We start from the raw sequence: 18,688 nt of genomic DNA on the forward strand, positions 1-18,688 counted from the left end.
CCACTCTGCTTCTTACAGTTTTTTTTTGTTTTACCTTCAATCTTCGTCACGGATGATCGATATCCAATTCAATATTTATCCACCCTGTCACCGACCAAGTCCTGGCCGTATATTGTATGTTTAATTCTTCATCGTTCCTTGTTGTCCTTTCGAAAATTCTTTTTGAGTCCTTGAATGTGTCAATATCACAGCCGTTGAATCTTCACACGCTTCGTGTTTTACATAAGTTCAATCAAAACTATATTTCTCCCAGTATGGGCAGTATGCACACTGAAAACTTGTTTCCATTAATATTCGAATCAACCTAAATATTTGAAAACGTTTCTTAAACTACACTGAAAGGCGGCTTGCAGTAATGACAAGCATAAAAATGTTTTTAAATTTACCATGGCAAAACATGATCATCGACCCACCAACGCTTCTTGTGTGCGTTTTGTTTCTTCTCACATCAACCGGTTCGATAGCCGAGTGGTAGCGTGCGAGCCTGGTGATGTCAAGGTTCTTGGTTCGGTTCCGGTTGCCAACATAAGCTTTTTTTAATTGAAAATCGAGTCCATGGTAAAATTGAAAACATAATTCTGTTGAATTGAAACGAAACTCAGTCTGCACAAAATTAGTGGCGTTGTGTATTTAAATTGACCCTCAGAATAGTAATTTTCACCGCAAGCCGCCGTTCAGTGTACCTTTCATCCTGATTCAGCCTCCTGATGTAAGATTCAGGAATTAACAACAAGATTGCAAAATCGGAACATAAAATTTATTTATTTCGTTTCTTTGTTTTGCATCATTCTGCCTTGATCGTTCTGCTTCAAACCACCTTACACAAAATAAACCAACTACTGCTCACCCTGTAATCAAAACCTCAGTTTCAATCAGATAAACCAGGAATAATCGATTTTCAACTCAACATACATAAGTGCAATTATTTAATCAATGTTTATATAGTGTGAGAAACAATCTCCCCTTTTTTGCTAGCAGAGCCCCAGTCACTCAACTTTGACAGGAGAAACCCATTTATTTTTGCAGAGGCCTACTCGCTCTACAAAACTATCGACAGAAGACACTTGCAGAGACCTACTCGCTCTACATGCCTGTGAAATGGAAGACATATTTGCTCCACTTATCTGTCAAATGAGAGACCTACTCGCTCTCTTTTTATTGTTTTTTTTATAGAGGCCACATTTGTTTGAAGACATGTTTTTAAAGAAACCTACTCGCTCTGGTAAAAAAAGGAATCTGTTTGCTCCACAACTCTTATGTTTCATTTGTTTTAAGAAACCTACTCGCTCTACATCAATTGCGTTTATGTATTTGTGTTGATTCAGTAGTTTGCTCCTTTTTTTTCAACGATGCACATTTTTCATATGAACCTACTTGCTCTATTTATGCCTGATATAAATCAGCATCTTCTTGTATTTGGCTCTTTGATTGTAATTGCTAACTAGCTTACAGCAATATTTTTTTTTATTACCTATTGTTTAAAAAAAATGCTCAATCATTGTACCATTTTCATTTCTCTTCACCTCATATTAAATCTTTGGAAACAGTTCTTAACCCTTCTTTTGTCATGGTTGAGCCCCTTTATTTAATATTCAGGAATTAACAATACCACAGATAACAGATGTTTATCTTAGAACAAAATTTACTCAAAACTTGTGTAAAAATTGTAAAAACCAACACGCTGCTCATTTCGTTTCGAATGCGGTCGTTGCGCCATCTCTAAATGATGTTTGAGAAGGTTTACACACATTTCGTATGTTAGCATGAATATCTGTTATCTGTGACAATACGATTACGAAATCGAAACATGCATTGAATTTTATTCATTTCTAATCTTCTACACATCATTCTGCTCAACTCAGCTACTGCTCACAATGTACCGAAAACATACATTTTCTACTTTTGTGCATATAAACTAAAAATGATCGATTTTCAACCCAATATACATAAATGCAATTATTCGATCTACGTTTACAGAGTGTGAGAACTAATCACTTCACCCCTTTTTTGACGTAGGACTACGTCTCTGTTTTCTATACCCGGTGTCATTTCAAAATTTATGAAACCAAGAGCGTTACGTTTGAGTGAAAGATTTTAAACGCTCACAGTACCTTTCCCACTGAACGAAATGATAAACAAATCCCGTTATCCGAGAGATGAAACTCCCGCGTTCAATTTGTAATATTCGGTGAACCTGAAAATCATTGATAAATAGTTGAAAAGTTGTTTTAAAGTAAGACATTGAAATCGCTGAAATCTATAAATATGGGTAGCGGACAAATTTTCTCGTTCAGTATACCAACGCTCTCTGATTGGTGCGCATCGTGGGGGCAACTACGATGCAGGAAGGAATGCGATCATGCGAGAGCTGATCGTCAGTTCCATTTCGACCACCGTCGAGGTGACACCTCGAGCTGGGCAGCGGCACATCGACTCAGCGACGACACTTGGCTATCGTACTGATAGCACCAGGAATCTCATTCACAACAGCAAGCGGCGGGCCAGTTTTCGATTGCGTCTAGCGTTGAGCGCGGAGAAAATCAACACGAATTGCGTGGCATTGTAAATTCATCAAAATCGTCCATTATTCAAACGGTTCTTTTCAGGACTATCGAAAAAGATTTCTCAAGAGTTAATTGGATGAATCTCCACCCTCGATCGAGAAAGGTGTAGTGCAAAGCAAGGACAGAGCGGCGTTTCTCAGCAAAAGCAAAGCCGGTCATTAATCGCATGCGCGGCAGCAAGCGGCGGGCCAGTTTTCGGTGGCGTTCAGCATTTAGTGCGGAGAAAACAAACACGCATAGTGGCATAGTGAATTCATTTAATTTTCTTCCTAAAATTATTCATTATCCAAACGGTCCTTTTAAGGACCATCGAAAATGATTTTTCAAGAGCTGTGAATCGGATAATTCCATTCCAACGAACAGGAAAAGTGTAATACAACCGAAAAGTGAATGATTTTGAATGCTGTGACTCAGCCAGCAACAATTATGACGTCTAATTGTTCCACCCGGACTTTGGCAACGCATTATCATATCCGGGCCATTTTGCGTGAAAAATGTTTCAATTCTAACATTTTCCAAATTAAAATGATCTAAATCATCTAATATTTTGGTTACATTATCCGTTCAATGGAAATTTTCTCATTTCTCGGTTGATTAATCGTTTGATGCGTCTGGAGCATAAGGGGCGGGTCATGCAAACGAAATTAACTGAAAAGCCAGCCGAATGGGAGGAGCTTCATCTGCCAATCTAGGGGTATAAAAGCAGTGTTCTCTGTTTTCTTTCGTCATTTTCGTTGGATCAGTCAAGGAGGTTGGAGGTGGATGTCACCTCCAGCAAGGCAGCAGCAAAACAACCCAGCGACTACTCTCGGATATCGTGCTGATGATAGCACTTGGAATCGCATCCATGGCAGCGGCGGTGGGCCAATTTTCGACGGCGTCCAGCATTCTCCGCACTCCGCAGCGAAAACCAACATGCATTGCATGCCATGGTGAATGCATCAAAATCGTCCATTATTCAAACCGGTCCTTTTCAGGACCATCGAAAATGATTCCTCAAGAGTTAATTGGATAATTTCCAACATCGATCGAGATGTAGTGCAACCAAAAAGCAAAAGACAGAGCATCGTTGCCAGCAATAGTGAAACTGGTCATTATTGTAATCCACGGCGGTCCAGTTTTCGGTGGCGTTTATCATTCAGCACGGAGAAAACCAACACGCATTGCGTGACATGGTGAATTCATGCCATTTCGTTCCTAAAATCGTCAATTAATCAAACGGTCTTGTTCAGGACCACCGTAAATTATTCCTTAAGAGTTTGTGAATCAGCTAATTTCATTCCATCGAACGAGAAAAGTGTGGTGCAATTGAGAAGTGAAAGATTGAATACTTGGTGGCCCAGCAATAATGATGAAGCCGGTCACTAATGGCCTAATGGTTCCACCCGGAATTTAACAACGCATTATTCTATCCGAACTATTTTGCGTGAAACATTGTTTAATTAAAATTAAGTTTTTCGAAAATGTTCGAAGGTGAATATATGACGAAGCCACACCTAGAATTTTCTAGAGCACAAATCTGAAGAACCGAATGTCGGTTTGCGCTTAAAAGTTGATCGTTTGGTTACCCGCTGGTGGTGAATCGAAATTATCCAATCCGTTCAATGAAAATTTGCTCATTTCTCGGTTGGTTAGTTGCTTGATGCGTCTGGAGCATTCGGGGCGGGTCATGCAAACGAAATAAACTGGAAAGCCAGCCAAATGGGAGGAGCCTAATCTACTAATCAAGGGGAATAAAAGCAGTGACCTCTGTTTTCTTCCGTCATTTTCGTTGAATCAGTCAAAGGGAATGGATGTCACCTCCGCAGCTGCGCACCAATCCTGCGATGACTCTCGGCTATTTAGCTGATAGAACCAGGAATCTCATCCACGGCAGTAAGCGATGGCAGTTTTCGATGGTTTCCAGCATTCAGTGCGGATAATTTTCAATTGTCTTGCCGAAATCTCCTGTTATTTAAAAGGTCCTTTTCAGGACCAGTGAAAATTATTCCTCCAGAGTTATGAATCGGATAATTAAAAGCGACAGACTGAAAACTTAGCAACAGTATAGCCGGCCTCTAATTGTTGTTCGCGTAACTATACAACGTATTGTTGAATCTAGAATATTTCATGAAACTGCAATCAAAATTATCTAAAATTTCGTTAACAGCAATTGAGTTGTGTCAAATACACATGGCTACGGTGGCTCCATCTGTTCATTTCATAGCGGGAATTTTAGTTATTTTAATGATTGTTGCGATCGCAATATGATGTCAAATACACATACAGCTATGGCTTAACGCCTTTCAATATTATAATCATTCTTTCCTTTCGACGAAAATTCTTTCAAACAACGGTTGAACATTTATCTTCAAAATAAAATAATACTCAACCCTCAAGTGATGGCCAACCGCGCGAGTTACGGAAGGTTTAACTAATTAACATCTTATGAATGCGTTCAGTGAAATGGATCACATAGGTAACAACTTTAATCACCACATCACTCCGCCGATTTGAATTTTGCCAGCATACATTGTGTAGGCCTTTTATCGTCGGTTTCCTCCAATAGGGGCACAACTCAAAAAATGTGAATTTTCAGAATAAGCGTTTAAAAATTGGCAATCATGAAGCACCTCCTGCAAATTCACTTATTTCTCTCATCACTTGACAAATGTAAACAAATTTTGATTGTTGTATCATTGAAAGGGGCTGAAGGACTATCTGTTTCATGAATTTTTGACAACTATTTTTCAACGACTATTGAAAAAATTGACTGATTTTGAGTTGTGCCCTTACTGCGGAAAATTGGTGAAAATGCCCAAATCTCGCGTTTCTCATCGAATTTTGGAACGGGTCTTTGTGAGATGAAATTTTACATAGTTTTTCATCATTTGCCATCAAAATCTCAAAAATGACATATTTTGAGTTGTGCCCCTATTGCAGGAAACCGACGTTATGTGATAAATTCGTTATGCATTTATTTACGAAGGTCGGACAACAATGACACGAAAAATCAGCTGATTTAAGACTTCAAATTAAAGGGCCCATTTTAATATATAAAAGTCGGAACCTCATTCCAGCCTTTGTCCTACGTCAACATTGCGGTTATGTCTCAGACATTACCCACCCCTAGTTTTACTTGCAGAGTCCTACTCGCTCTGCAACAACTTTGACAGGTGAAACCCATATTCTTTTGCAGAGACCTACTCGCTCTACAAAATTATCGACAGAAGACACTTGCGGAGACCTACTCGCTCTACATGCCTGTGAAATGGGAGACCTACTCGCACCCCTTGTCTGTCGAATGAGAGACCTACTCGCTCTCTTTTTGTGGTTTCTTGTAGAGACCTACTCGCTCTACATGCCTGTCTAATGTGAGACCTACTCGCTCCACATTTTTTTAAAGACATTTTTTTTTATAGAGACCTACTCGCTCTACATTTGTCTGGTAAAAAGGGGATCTGTATGCTCCACAGCTCTTGTGTTTCATTTTTTTTCAAGAGACCTACTCGCTCTACATTAATTGCGTTTATGTATTTGTGTTGATCTACAATGTTCATTTTTCATAGAGACCAACTCGCACTTTATATGTCTGATATAAATAGTCATCCTCTTGTCCTTGTTTCCTCAATTGTAGTTGTTCCCTTTTGCCAACAACACTATTTTATTGAACCTATTTATAAAAAAGCATTTTGTACAACAATTTATCTCAAGTTTGTTCTAAAATTGTTACTTACCGAAAAAAAAATCGTTACATGAATATGCCAAAATGCTTAATCAACTTATCTCATGCCATTAAATACTAACTTCCTATTTTAGAAGACGAAACCTGTAGAAATATGTCAGACTTCATCGCTTTACCTTTGCTTGATGATTTATATTCCCTAATAACTATCACCAAGCTATCATCTACCATATTAAACATACGTTTTTTTTATATTCATTTCTTCCTTATATATGCCTAATGTGAGACCTACTTGCAAAACATATTTCTATTGAGACCTACTCACTCTACATATGTATAATGAAAAAAATCTGTTCACCGCACAGATTCCCGTCAAACTGCATCATATATTTTTATGTATCTTATCTATGCTGATCCGCTAGTTTGACCGTTTCATTCCTGGTCCAATAATGCATAATCTACGCTCACTACATTATTTTTCTTCATTACCTCTTGACCTCATTCTCAAGGTGAAGGTATCCACAATTATCGGTAGAAAACCTACTTTTAGTATTGCCCTCTAAATTGAAAACGAATTCCACTTGAGCCCAATTTTTCAAACCCCAAGCGAATACGTTGTTCTTCACAATGTAAAACCTTTGACCCAAAGTAAAAGATGAGCTCAAAACATTTCCAAAATTTTCTAACTATACAATTTTTCCACAAGCAAGATCAAATCTTTGTCACTGGTAACTTACTAAACTTCCCACTTACCAAACTGTAATCAAAATTCAGTTGATGCGCCTTTCTGAGTCCAACTCTAGTAAGCCTAATTTTAACTAAAGCTTGTCAAGCCCAATCCACAAAACCGAAGCACGAAAATCAATCCAAATTAGCACAACTTATATGAAACCCCTCTCCAACTTAAACCGTTCCTTTGACTTGTAAATAAATTGATCTTTCTTACTAACTACTGTTGACTATTATAAATAACGAGAGCCTTCTGAGCTTCTGACCTTGGGTAGAAAAAAAAATAGAACAGACCAAATTCAGCAACAATCCTATATGAAATAGACATTTTATTTAGTAGCTCACAGCTTTGCACGGCATATCATCCAAAGGCCAACGGAATCTCTCAACATTCGCATTTAACCAATATCTTGTCATCACAAGCAATAAATAAGGCATTTTATGTGACGTTTCAAATCAGCTGTTTTTTTAATGTTTACCAGTTTTGAAGTCCAACCGGTGGGCCCATTTATTTATATTTTCGCTAGCATAACATGTGATACGGGCCCATTCAATAAACGGGTTCATTTATCTGCAAAAATGCGTCAATCCGCCCACTATAATTATTATTAATATCCGTAGACCGTGGGGATGTTTTTTTTTCATCTGCTAGTGACATCATACAGCTCGGGGGATTCATACATGCCGCATTAGAAACCGAAACTTCTCTGCCAGCAAAAATCTGATTAGCGCTCACCACATGTTATGCTACTTTTCGCGAAAACAAAACACCAAATGTAAACAATTACAATGAGCGTCCCTGTAGTATTCACCTCCGCGCCCGTCTGTCACTGACTAATCTTCCCTCTCTCTACCTTTCGCTACCTGTCAATGTATCAATCAAGGTCTTCTATATAAGGTAGGAACATCTGGTATCTTTACCAGTATTGGTGTTGTATAATTTAGTATGACGTAACATGCCAGAAAGTCGGGACGGTTCGTGTTAATACACTACAATCCCCCCTCAACAATAAATAAAGTGCTCGTTACTATAGCCGAATATTAATACATAAATCTTGGCCAAAAGCGCCGTACAACATGTTAGAGTAACTCATTTATACCGAAGAAAAGTTGCAATTATTTCGAGTCCCATATGATTGACTACATATTCTTAAATCACTTCAGATCAGTTAAAATCTGAATAATCTAACGTATACGATCATCCAAGAAGCATGTGATTCGTTTAACAACAAGTCCAACCTTTGACCTATCCTCCTCATTATCTCGATCATTAAACAACGTAAACATGTTACAGTTATTTTACGTCTACTGTACGTTGATTCTGCCATAATCTCCCTTACTTTTTTTATTTTAGTTTAGAGACGTCTGTAGCTATCTATGCAGTAACTATTTTCTTCATACCACTTCAAATTCCTTCTCTTCATCTAAATGTCACGTGCGATATAACCAAACTTAGCCTAAACGATGGCAATACCATTCCAATTCAAAACATTAGTTCATGTTACGTTGCACCTACATGAATCCGTTTTTTTTTTCATTTATCGAGTTTCATTGCTCCGTGTAATTATTATTTTTTACATCGGAGACATCAATACTATTGTAACGAGCTCAATCCACATACGCTTACGCCAAATTAACTCTATCTCTATCATCGAAACATCTCGAAGTTTACATACATGTGGATCAGCTGTTCATTCGGAAAAAGGGAATTTCGTCTTGTCTAAATTAGATATATGTTGAAATTCATTTATATTTCAAATATACCAAACATTTTGCCTTGCTTTTCTTTATCTGAAGAATATAACAGTTCTTATTTCCGGTTATTCGTTACAGCGCTTGCCGGCAAAACATGATCAGAATTGGGCTTCACAAGTACTTCGATACTTAGGATTGACACCAAATTGACACCTAATAATCAATCTCACAGTGACGGCCTCCAAATAATTCCTTGAAACACTCTTTGAATTCAAACTTTCTAAATTAGTAATCGGATGCTATATTGAAGTTTGTATCCAGTGTACGGGAAAACGAGAACAGCGTTTCCCAAGAAAGATTATTCCAGTCGCTAGTTACTGAAATTATTAAGAATGTGACCAGAATCAACGCATCCACAGCAATCAGATATTCAAATCCATGCTGATTTTTCGTTTAACTTTTGATTAGTTTGTGAATTAGTTAAATAGGCCGTAAAGTTTTCAAAGTGTAATTCACCTCTGTGGGTCACATACCTATAATACACTCACTCAATTTTTCGGTTGTTATGCGGTCAGCAGCAACACGTTAGAGCTGCGTTTAATACTTTGATATTTTTTTTTATTGAGTAGTACAAAACACAACAGTAGGACAACCAAAAGTGTATTCTGTGATTCTCGACATTTTCACTCAGAACTAAACAAAACAATTCATTAGTTGATGCTTTTGCTTCTTTTGAAATCCTGACTCTCACTAGAACCCGACCTGTCTTTCTTTAACCCCGTTCTCTTTGTGTACTATCAGAGTTATTAATTGAAGTGCCTCCTCCCACCTGCCATTGCGTGAAATTGTATATTGTGTTGTAAGCACAATGAAACCGGAAATCTTTTTTTTTTCGACCGGAACGGGAATGTAACTTGCAGTCTCCAATTTGACAAAACGAATGAGGCGAGCATGTATGACAATAAGGTATGTTGACCGTCACGATTCTCAACTCTCAACTCTCCATATCAGTTGGGACACTGATCCATCCTGTTCATCTTCATCTCTCACTATTTCACACAACTCAACTGACTCCATTCTTCTGGATATTTTTTTTATTTCATCCTTTTCAAATCAGCTGATTCATATACCGTTCAGCAATTCCACCGAAATCTCACCACATGATTATTAGCTACTCCATGTTGCAAAGCTACACAGACATCATGTGCAGGCCGTCATCTTATAAACCACTTCCCTTAGACTCATCAACGATCCAATCTTAGCACTATCGTTCGTTGCCTCTATCTTTTCTCGAATTCGGCAGCTTCTTTCAGCTTCAGTAACACGAATACTTAGTATTTTTGTAAACACGAACAATTAGTATTTACGTAAATATAAAACAATCACAAACGTATAACTCCTTGCTAATTCCCAAAAATGCAGTGAATCCTTACTTCGATTCCTTTTCTAAATGGCGTGACGGTCCTAATGGGACCAAACTAGTTTCTCAGTTCAGTGTAACATGAACATTGCGACTATATGCTGTTGCTTGGAATCCGAAGTGAACTAGGGTGCGAAAATTGAGTTTTTACTCACTTTAATGTGTCACTACTCGATTCGGATGAGTACATGTAGTAGCTCTTAACTAGCTGAATGATGCGCAATGCTAATCATATGTTCAAATTTACTTCGCATCTATAACTTCACATGTCGCGCGTGTCACGACTTCGATTTAGTGCTGCGACGATAATATATTCTCAGAGACCTCTCTTCGCCAATCACATTTTTTTTTCTCCCATCGTGTAACATGCCACATTATTGTGTGATGGATACACTTTACGTTCAAGAAAATCAAGTAAAATTCCATATTAAAAGTTACTTGAATATTCTGCAATAAACCCCAGGCACTCTCAGTGTAGTTAAATACTCCAGCGTTTACCACATCGACTATATGGATCCTCCAGTATAACCACGATTATCTTATCTGGAACATTCTTCTTTTTTTTTCGACTGTTGGTTATTATGCTTTTGGTCGAAATACGAAGTGACCGAACGTGCGAAAATTGATTTTTAACCTACTTTGAAATGTCGCAACTCAATTTGGATTAGTGCATATTGTTGCTCTTAATTAGCTTAATGATGCGCAACAGAAAAAATAGATTCAAATGTACTTCGCAGCTACAACTTCGCATGTGCTTCTAGCGACGACTTCGATTTGGTGGTGCGACGATAATATATAGTGACCGAAACGTCGGATGAAATCTTAAGAATCCGTTTTTAAGTTATTATCTTGTATCTTTGCCACCCAATGACGTTCCTTGTATTTACGTAGCTTATACGCTTCTACATGCCCATGGCAAATTCTTTACACTTACTGAATCCTCGCGATTCTTGCAGAAAATCCTTCCGCCCTCCGTAACATGGTTGAATCCTTAAGATTTTTGTCACTGGAAAATCCTTCCGGTCTTCGCAAACTTAGGATATTTCAAATTTTCTTAACGAGGAGGCTCCTCAAGTTTCTCACAAATGGAAGGTCCTTCATATCTTAGCAACCTTGAAACACTGAGGATCCCCGAAACACTCGCCAATGAAAGATCCTTTCGATTTTCGCAACACAAGAAAATCCTCCTGATTTTCTTAACACGTAGAATCGCTAGGATACATGCGATTGGAAGATCCTTCCGATTTTCACTACCCGGGTATCTTCCAGATTTCCTGAATTCAGAGAATCCTTGTGATTCTCGCAACTGGAAGACCCTTCCGATCTGCGCAACTTAAGAAAATCCTCCTGATTTTGTGAACACGAAGAATCCTCACAATTCTTGCAACTGAAAGATCCTTTCAAACTTCGTAACCCAAGAAAATCCTCCAGATTTTCTGAACACGAAGAATCTAAATAATTCTCACAACTGGAAGATCCTTTTGATCTTCGAAACCCAAGAAAATCCTCCTGATTTTCTGAACACGGAGAATCCTTACGATTCTCGCAACTGGAAGATCTTTCCGACCTTCGCAACCCATGAAAATCCTCCTGATTTTCTTAACACAGCGAATCCTTACGATTCTCGCTACTGGAAGATCCTTCCGATCTTCGCAATCCGAGAAAATCCTCCTGATTTTCTGAACACGGAGAATCCTTGCGATTCTCGCTACTGGAAGATCTTTCCGATCTTCGCAAACCGAGAAAATCCTCCTGATTTTCTGAACATGGAGAATCCTTACGATTCTCGCTACTGGAAGATCCTTCCGATCTTCGCAATCCGAGAAAATCCTCCTGATTTTTGAACACGGAGAATCCTTACGATTCTCGCAACTGGAAGATCCTTCCGATCTTCGCAACCCAAGAAAATCCTAATGATTTTCTAAACGCGGAGAATCCTTATGATTCTCGCAACTCCGATATAATCAAAAGATGCGCAGCAATAAGACGCTCAAAAGGTATCGTTGCGCACACTTGACCACTTCTCCCTTTTCATTCAAATGCATGCAATCTTCTCTTCCTTGCATGCAAGCCACACAATGAGTAAAAATAAACACTTTACTGGGTAACTTCCGCTCATCGTGCAAATCACGAGCATCAAAATAAACATTTCTCCACCGGCTACCGAAAACCGTCCATTCTTGGTCAAATCCAAATCATGCAAATGGATTCCTTACCTGGCCGCTCCTCCACTTGATCCGGAAACTGTTCACTAAGAAGGAAAACAACAACAACCCACCGTGCTGTTTAGAATCCCATCCTCGTCGCCAGTTGTAGTATTCACCTCCGCGCCCGTCTGTCACTGACTAATCTTCCCTCTCTCTACCTTTCGCTACCTGTCAATGTATCAATCAAGGTCTTCTATATAAGGTAGGAACATCTGGTATCTTTACCAGTATTGGTGTTGTATAATTTAGTATGACGTAACATGCCAGAAAGTCGGGACGGTTCGTGTTAATACACTACAGTCCCACTGGTAGAACGTCTCGTAAAATAGCTTATTTCCATAATCACCAAAACTCATTGTTCTTTCGTCTTGACAACATAATAAGACAACAAAATAAAACTTGGCTCAATTCCGAGCCAGAAAGCATTCTGCTTCATAAAAACTCAACCTCTGATTCGGACCATCTACCCTATTCAAATTAGAATGTATATAATCATGGTTCTACATGGTGGTTTCCACTAAATGGTTATCGTTGATAATAAAGCACAAATTATTAATTACTTACCAATTCCATCCAAACAAAATTTATGTACAGTTTACATTACGTAACTCGCGCAGTTGGCCCCCACCGCTAGCACCACGCCAATGCTAAATACAAAAGGCAAGATTTTTCAACATGTTGAACAAAATACAACAGCGGGATCACACGAGGGTTAATTCAATCTACTTGGCTACTGCCAACCTGAGTGGTGCGAATAGAAGCGGTTTTATTTTTCAAGCTAGCTAACACACACCTACACACTCTCGGCACACAGCTTGTAAACACGCACGAGCGTTCAATTTTCTTGCAACCACCTCTCTCAGCGCGGTTGTCAAACACGCCGTCGCGACGCTGTTCGGAAATGGTAAACATGATCAATCCACCTTTATTCCAATTTTGTTCTCGTGTTAAAAGTTTATTATTTTCCATTCGCGATGGAAATTTTGATGGATAGTTGTTAAAAAATTAGCTGAAATAGGCTCAAAACAATGTTTATCCTTCTCCTCGCTTTCCAACGGCTTGACAGCGGCAAATGGAGATATCGTGACAACAGTTTTAATAACATCCGCAGCACCTAGATAACAATACTCTTCAATGAATCACACTGGTTCAAAAAGGTTTAACATAACCTCAATCTTCAATGTTTGGCTCCCGATGTTTGGCTCCCGCTGAGAGAGCATATTGAGTCAGTCCGCGACACTCAGCTGCCAACTTGCTCGGATCACACCGTTCTTCAAACCCACCTATTACTAACAATAATAAATAAATAAATAAATATCACTTTCACCCCATCTCGCCTTATGAACAGGCAGTCGCGCGTCCTGGAGTCTGTTGCTTACTGGTCGGTCATTATCTATTTCACAGTTTCACAGATTTCTTTCCCCAACACTTTACACATTACACTCCTTGCCAAGCTCTTTCAAAATCTAAACCAATCAATATTAAAAACGAAACACACATGAAGGCTACCGGCTGCGCCATGTAGTATCCGCACGCTTGGCAGTGAAATTCGGCGAAACACGGAACCAAACTGAAACTCCCGTTCGCGAGCTGCGCATAAAACTACCATATGCCACAAAATTCGTTAATAAACTGATCGCTTCTCATTCACAGCCACAGCTCTACACAAGCCACAATCTCTACACAAGCCTCAAGCCCGCACGCTATCTTCTACCTATCTCCTTCTCGCACATTCTTCATTCATGTCATCTCATTCACTTCACGCGTTGATCAGTGCGGTCGCTTTTCCCCGATTCATACGAACGCATTCAATCCGAAGACAGGCCCGGACCAACTTTTGCTTCAAAAGCACAACCCGCATAAAGATTTACAGTTTGTCTTAATCTCCAAACAGTAAATGTCTTGTATCTGTTGTTGTTAATGTATGACAAATAGTTGCTTTTATGTCGCAGAAGATGAGGTGCAACGCAATCGACAATAAATTATGGTATATGCAATGCATACCGAGTGGTAACATTATATTATACTGTGCAAGTATTGTTGGATGATGTGGAGATGGAAGTTCTCAAGTAATGGTGGCAATATTAACTCACCTTATATCATATTGTTAGTGCTTAGTCCGTGCAACCTCGCGTGCAACACACTTACACACGTGCGTTTCACTGTATGTTACTGATGTTTAACAATATGCCAAGCAGTTGCATGCATCGGTATTTGTGAACCAATGAAAGTCGGCTGATGGCTGTAATGACAACTTTCAAAACAAAAAAAAAAAACAACCAGCAGCAGCAGTTAACGTACTAGAAAGTGGTAAGTATTTTATCTAACTGAGAAATGTTATCTACCCAACGAAAACCTACAATGTATCTTTTCTCCTCGTAGTAGGAAATGGTTTCCACCCGGAGGTGTTAGCGGTCGTTCTCGTCGGTGGCCTGCAGTTGGAAATTTCAATGCCGCTAAAACAAAACAACAATCTTGCGGATCATCCGGACGACTCGGCAATGAGGGATGAGGTGCACCGTTCATCCCCAGTGAGTACCGTAAACTGGGGTGTAGTTGATCAGTGGGGTGAACCTGATCGCTCAATTACCCACGAATATCGAATTTCCAGGAAGTTACCATTCCATTTTAATGTTACGTCATTGGATTGCGAATGATTAAAATAGAATTATTGCTTCCTTGAAAGTCGATATCCGCGGGTAATTAAGTGATCAGGTTCACCCCACTGATCAACTACACCCCAGTTTACGGTATTTTGTACCACCAGCAAGATTCTGGTGTTTCTACAGTTGAACAGTGAACTGAAAATCGTCTATATTTCTTCTGTAGGCATATCCTTATGCGCGGTTGCGCTTCCAACACAAGAACAATCAAGTGTGGATTGACCTTCCCTTGATTTGATCCCCACAATTATCTTCCAAGCCAACGGTACGCACGTTTTAAGCTGGAGCGAAGAACAAAATTTTATGGCATGGTGTAGTCTATTACGGTGAATTAATAAAAGTTATTGTTTCATTATTTCTTTTTTAGTTCGTTTCTCTCTTCATATCTTTATGTATGCAATAAGGAATGCAGGTATTCTACTATGGAGAACTATACCCGCATAACAAAATACAATTTGCCATGCATTCCGAACAGTAAATTCCTTTCAACTGTTAAGGTTACATTATCCTAAGGAGTTCATTTTATGTTGAATGATAAAACACCTAAAGCTAGCTACAGTAAATAACAATTCGCACAAATCATGCAAAATTGTTACAATATGTCATGGAATCCAAACATAGTCAAACAATATGGGGCTTAAACTTGTATGAAATGGTGGCAATATAAGACCACTTAATGTGACATGGTTGGGTTTTGCCTTTTCGCAACACACATATACATATACGTATCACAATAAATAACATTTGTTCGACAGTTTGGTATATAGTTGCTCGTAATATTGTCGGGCCGCCACCAAACCGGACTTCGCACAAACAAGTCGCGACGCGACCCAACTCGCGACGTTTTTTAATCATGTCAAAAATAGTGCGCATCCTTCCCGTTGTTGTCAGCAACACAGCGCACTAGATGCGAAACAGCTGCGACACTTGTGGACCAAGAAAATGGCAATTTTTGATTGAATGTCGGTCTTGATTCCAACCGGATAGACAATAATATTTGTGAGCGATGTTGGTCTACAACATTTCACGCATAATGTTTCGTTTGGGTATAGGGAATACGAGTTGAAAATATTTTCCATCGCATTATCACATTCATTGGTATTTGAATAAATATTTACCTATATATTTTCAAATTTTGCAATATATTTTGGGGATACACAATAACTTGCACAAAAATATTAAATAATTGCATAAAAAAGCAATTGAGGGTATTTTTAGATAGGCCTTTATCGAAGACGGCTATTAGCCGTCTTCGCCTTTATTGAATGTTACGCGAGTTTTATTCACGCCTGAATCAACAACAACAAATTTAACAAAGTTAACTCCACCATCGCATCGAACGCATCCCAAGTTTTCCGATGCATTTCCAACCCGGAAATATTCCTGGTCTACCTACTGGACATCGCAGCTTACACCGGTAAACCCTGGAGAAACAGAGTTCTGAAGGTAGGTATGATTTTTATCCTGAGGATTGCGTGAAATGAAGACATTTATTTCGATAGTTTTGACCGCATGTTTTTGGTTTTTCAGGCTGAAAATTATTCTTCCAAACACCACACCATACTAGCGGTTCGTCCGGCAAAAGAAGGAAGTACCTGTGTTTGCAGATTTATCCTCTTTATCCCTCGAAAAAAAGAAGCTATAGAAATGCCAACCAAGAAAGATAAGATCCGCCGGCAATTTGCTGACATTCTGAAGGATGCCAAACGGGAGGGAAAGCACCTGCAACTGAGTGACCTATTCCGCCGCGTGGAAGAAGCCGCCGCGTGGAGGAAGTTGATGACCCAGCCCAGCACGAATGATACAGAGGAGGGAACAGAAGGAAAATCCCCCAGGAGGAAAAAGCCGGAAAGCAGAGGTTATGATGCTTTGGGTGAAGGAGCAGGACAATCTTGGTGCGCCGACCAAAGTTGAACCGGTCAACAAGAAGAAACGTGTACCGTCAAGGCGCTCTTCACCGTGGGGGCTCCATTCACCGTGTGCCTTCGAATATTTTTTCATTATTTCCATAATATGAAATAGATTGAGTTTAAATAAGGGCAAAAGTTACATAAGAGAGTTCTCTTCATCGACTCTCTCTTCAAATTAAAGTGACAAGATGCAAGTAAGGTTGCAATTTTTGGTCATTAATCGCTAGGTTGCAATGCAATCTAGCGTCTAAGTGTAAAAACGTTCGATTGAAATTGCATCTTGTCACTTTAATTTGCAGAAGAGAGAGTCGATGAAGAGAACTCTCTCATGTTACTTTCGCCCTTATTTAAACTCAATCTAGATATTATGATTGAATGATATGACAATTTCCCTTCAATTTCACCAATACAATGTTGTATTGGTGAAATTGAAGGGAAATTGTCATATCATTCAATCATAATATGGAAATAATGAAAAAATATTCGAAGGCACACGGTGAATGGCGCCTTGGCGGTATCTGGTCAAGGAAAGAAAGGCCCAGGAGTAAATGTGCTGAAAAGTGTTCTAAAATATATTTAATCAAAATAAACTGAAAATATTATATTTAATCCAGGTCAATTTTTGAAGCAATTTGCTATTTTCTAGTAATTTTCCAAAAGTAAATGATTTTCATGTCGATTTACGATAAAATAAAATGATTTGAATTTGAACAGCCTAAAAAATGGCTCAAATTCATTGTATATCGCCAAGAAAATCGTTTACTTGTGGAAGCTGTTTACTAGAAAATAGAAAACTGAACCAATTACTTTAATTCTTGAAACATAATCAAACAATATAGAATACTGTTAATTTGACCATATTGCACAATAAATAAACAATTTCGTTTAAACTAATAGTTCCACCACATTGTTACTATTTGATTTGCTGTTCTCGCTGCGAAATATGAACAATATAGCTACAACTTGGCTTATAGTTTTGCGAAAAATTTGTTCGAGAAAAATGCTGATTTTTTATTGTAACCTAACCACAGAGAACAGCCGTTTAAGCTCGAACAAAAATACGTCAAAATCGTGTGTAAAGGATTTAAGTGTACCTCAACGCCACCAACGGAGACTGCCCCACATAAAAAGTCGATTTAACACCACGATGGCAGTGTTCATCGTTAAAATACACTAGCCCTCAAAGCGACACGAGCGCCAAACGGCCAAAAACGGCGAGCACTGGAAACAAATTTGACAACACAACAATGTAAGTGATGGGACGCTAGCGCCGCACAACGGGGGCATAACCACATACTCTGAAATGACCGTTACAAAGTTTTACACAAGGCAGAAAGCGAAGATAGACGTCTGTTCTCTGTGACCTAACTTAACCGCCTATTCACCATATTGTGATTTGACCCATTACAATACGCCAAATGGGTAACTACAATATTCTCACACTACCACTTAATGTGATGACGAAGAACATGTGATATGATTCAGGCATCGTAGCAGATTGTTGTGAACAGTATGCGAGATAGTACCCTTACAGTTTACAACTATGCGGGTAAAACAAAAGCTTTTCTTTTTGTGGAAGCTGTGCGATGTTATTTCGCGCGCTCTACATTGACCGGAATAGCACGCCAAATTTATTGATCTAGATTCAAATATAAATACATTTTCCATTCACGGCATTAAACTTACTAAAGATAAGATACTAAAGTAACATACTTAATAAGCAAATCCATTACTCCCATGAACCCACAACTTCTCTATATTAGAAGTCATAATCAATTTTAATACATAACCTACGCTCACTACACAATCATATCATTGAAAATGGTGGAAACCATC

The 18,688-nt window shown here is 38.8% G+C and overlaps 3 long non-coding RNA genes across 3 annotated transcripts in view; 1 reads left to right on the forward strand and 2 right to left on the reverse strand.

Annotated features, from left to right (window-relative positions):
* Window positions 1-18,688, reverse strand: part of LOC134291443 (uncharacterized) — a 388,672-nt gene that overhangs the window by 268,001 nt on the left and 101,983 nt on the right. The gene's annotated exons all lie outside the window — the stretch shown is intronic.
* LOC115269472 (uncharacterized) lies at window positions 16,203-16,881 on the forward strand. Its single transcript, XR_003898775.2, has 2 exons — window positions 16,203-16,388; window positions 16,473-16,881. It is a non-coding gene; the product is annotated as an uncharacterized LOC115269472 (long non-coding RNA).
* LOC134292065 (uncharacterized) lies at window positions 17,481-18,398 on the reverse strand. The gene is made up of 2 exons (XR_009999436.1): window positions 18,217-18,398; window positions 17,481-17,873 (listed from the first exon to the last, which is right to left on the reverse strand). It is a non-coding gene; the product is annotated as an uncharacterized LOC134292065 (long non-coding RNA).

Source organism: Aedes albopictus, chromosome 3 (genome assembly GCF_035046485.1).
Source record: "Aedes albopictus strain Foshan chromosome 3, AalbF5, whole genome shotgun sequence".
NCBI classification, from domain to species: domain Eukaryota; kingdom Metazoa; phylum Arthropoda; class Insecta; order Diptera; family Culicidae; genus Aedes; species Aedes albopictus.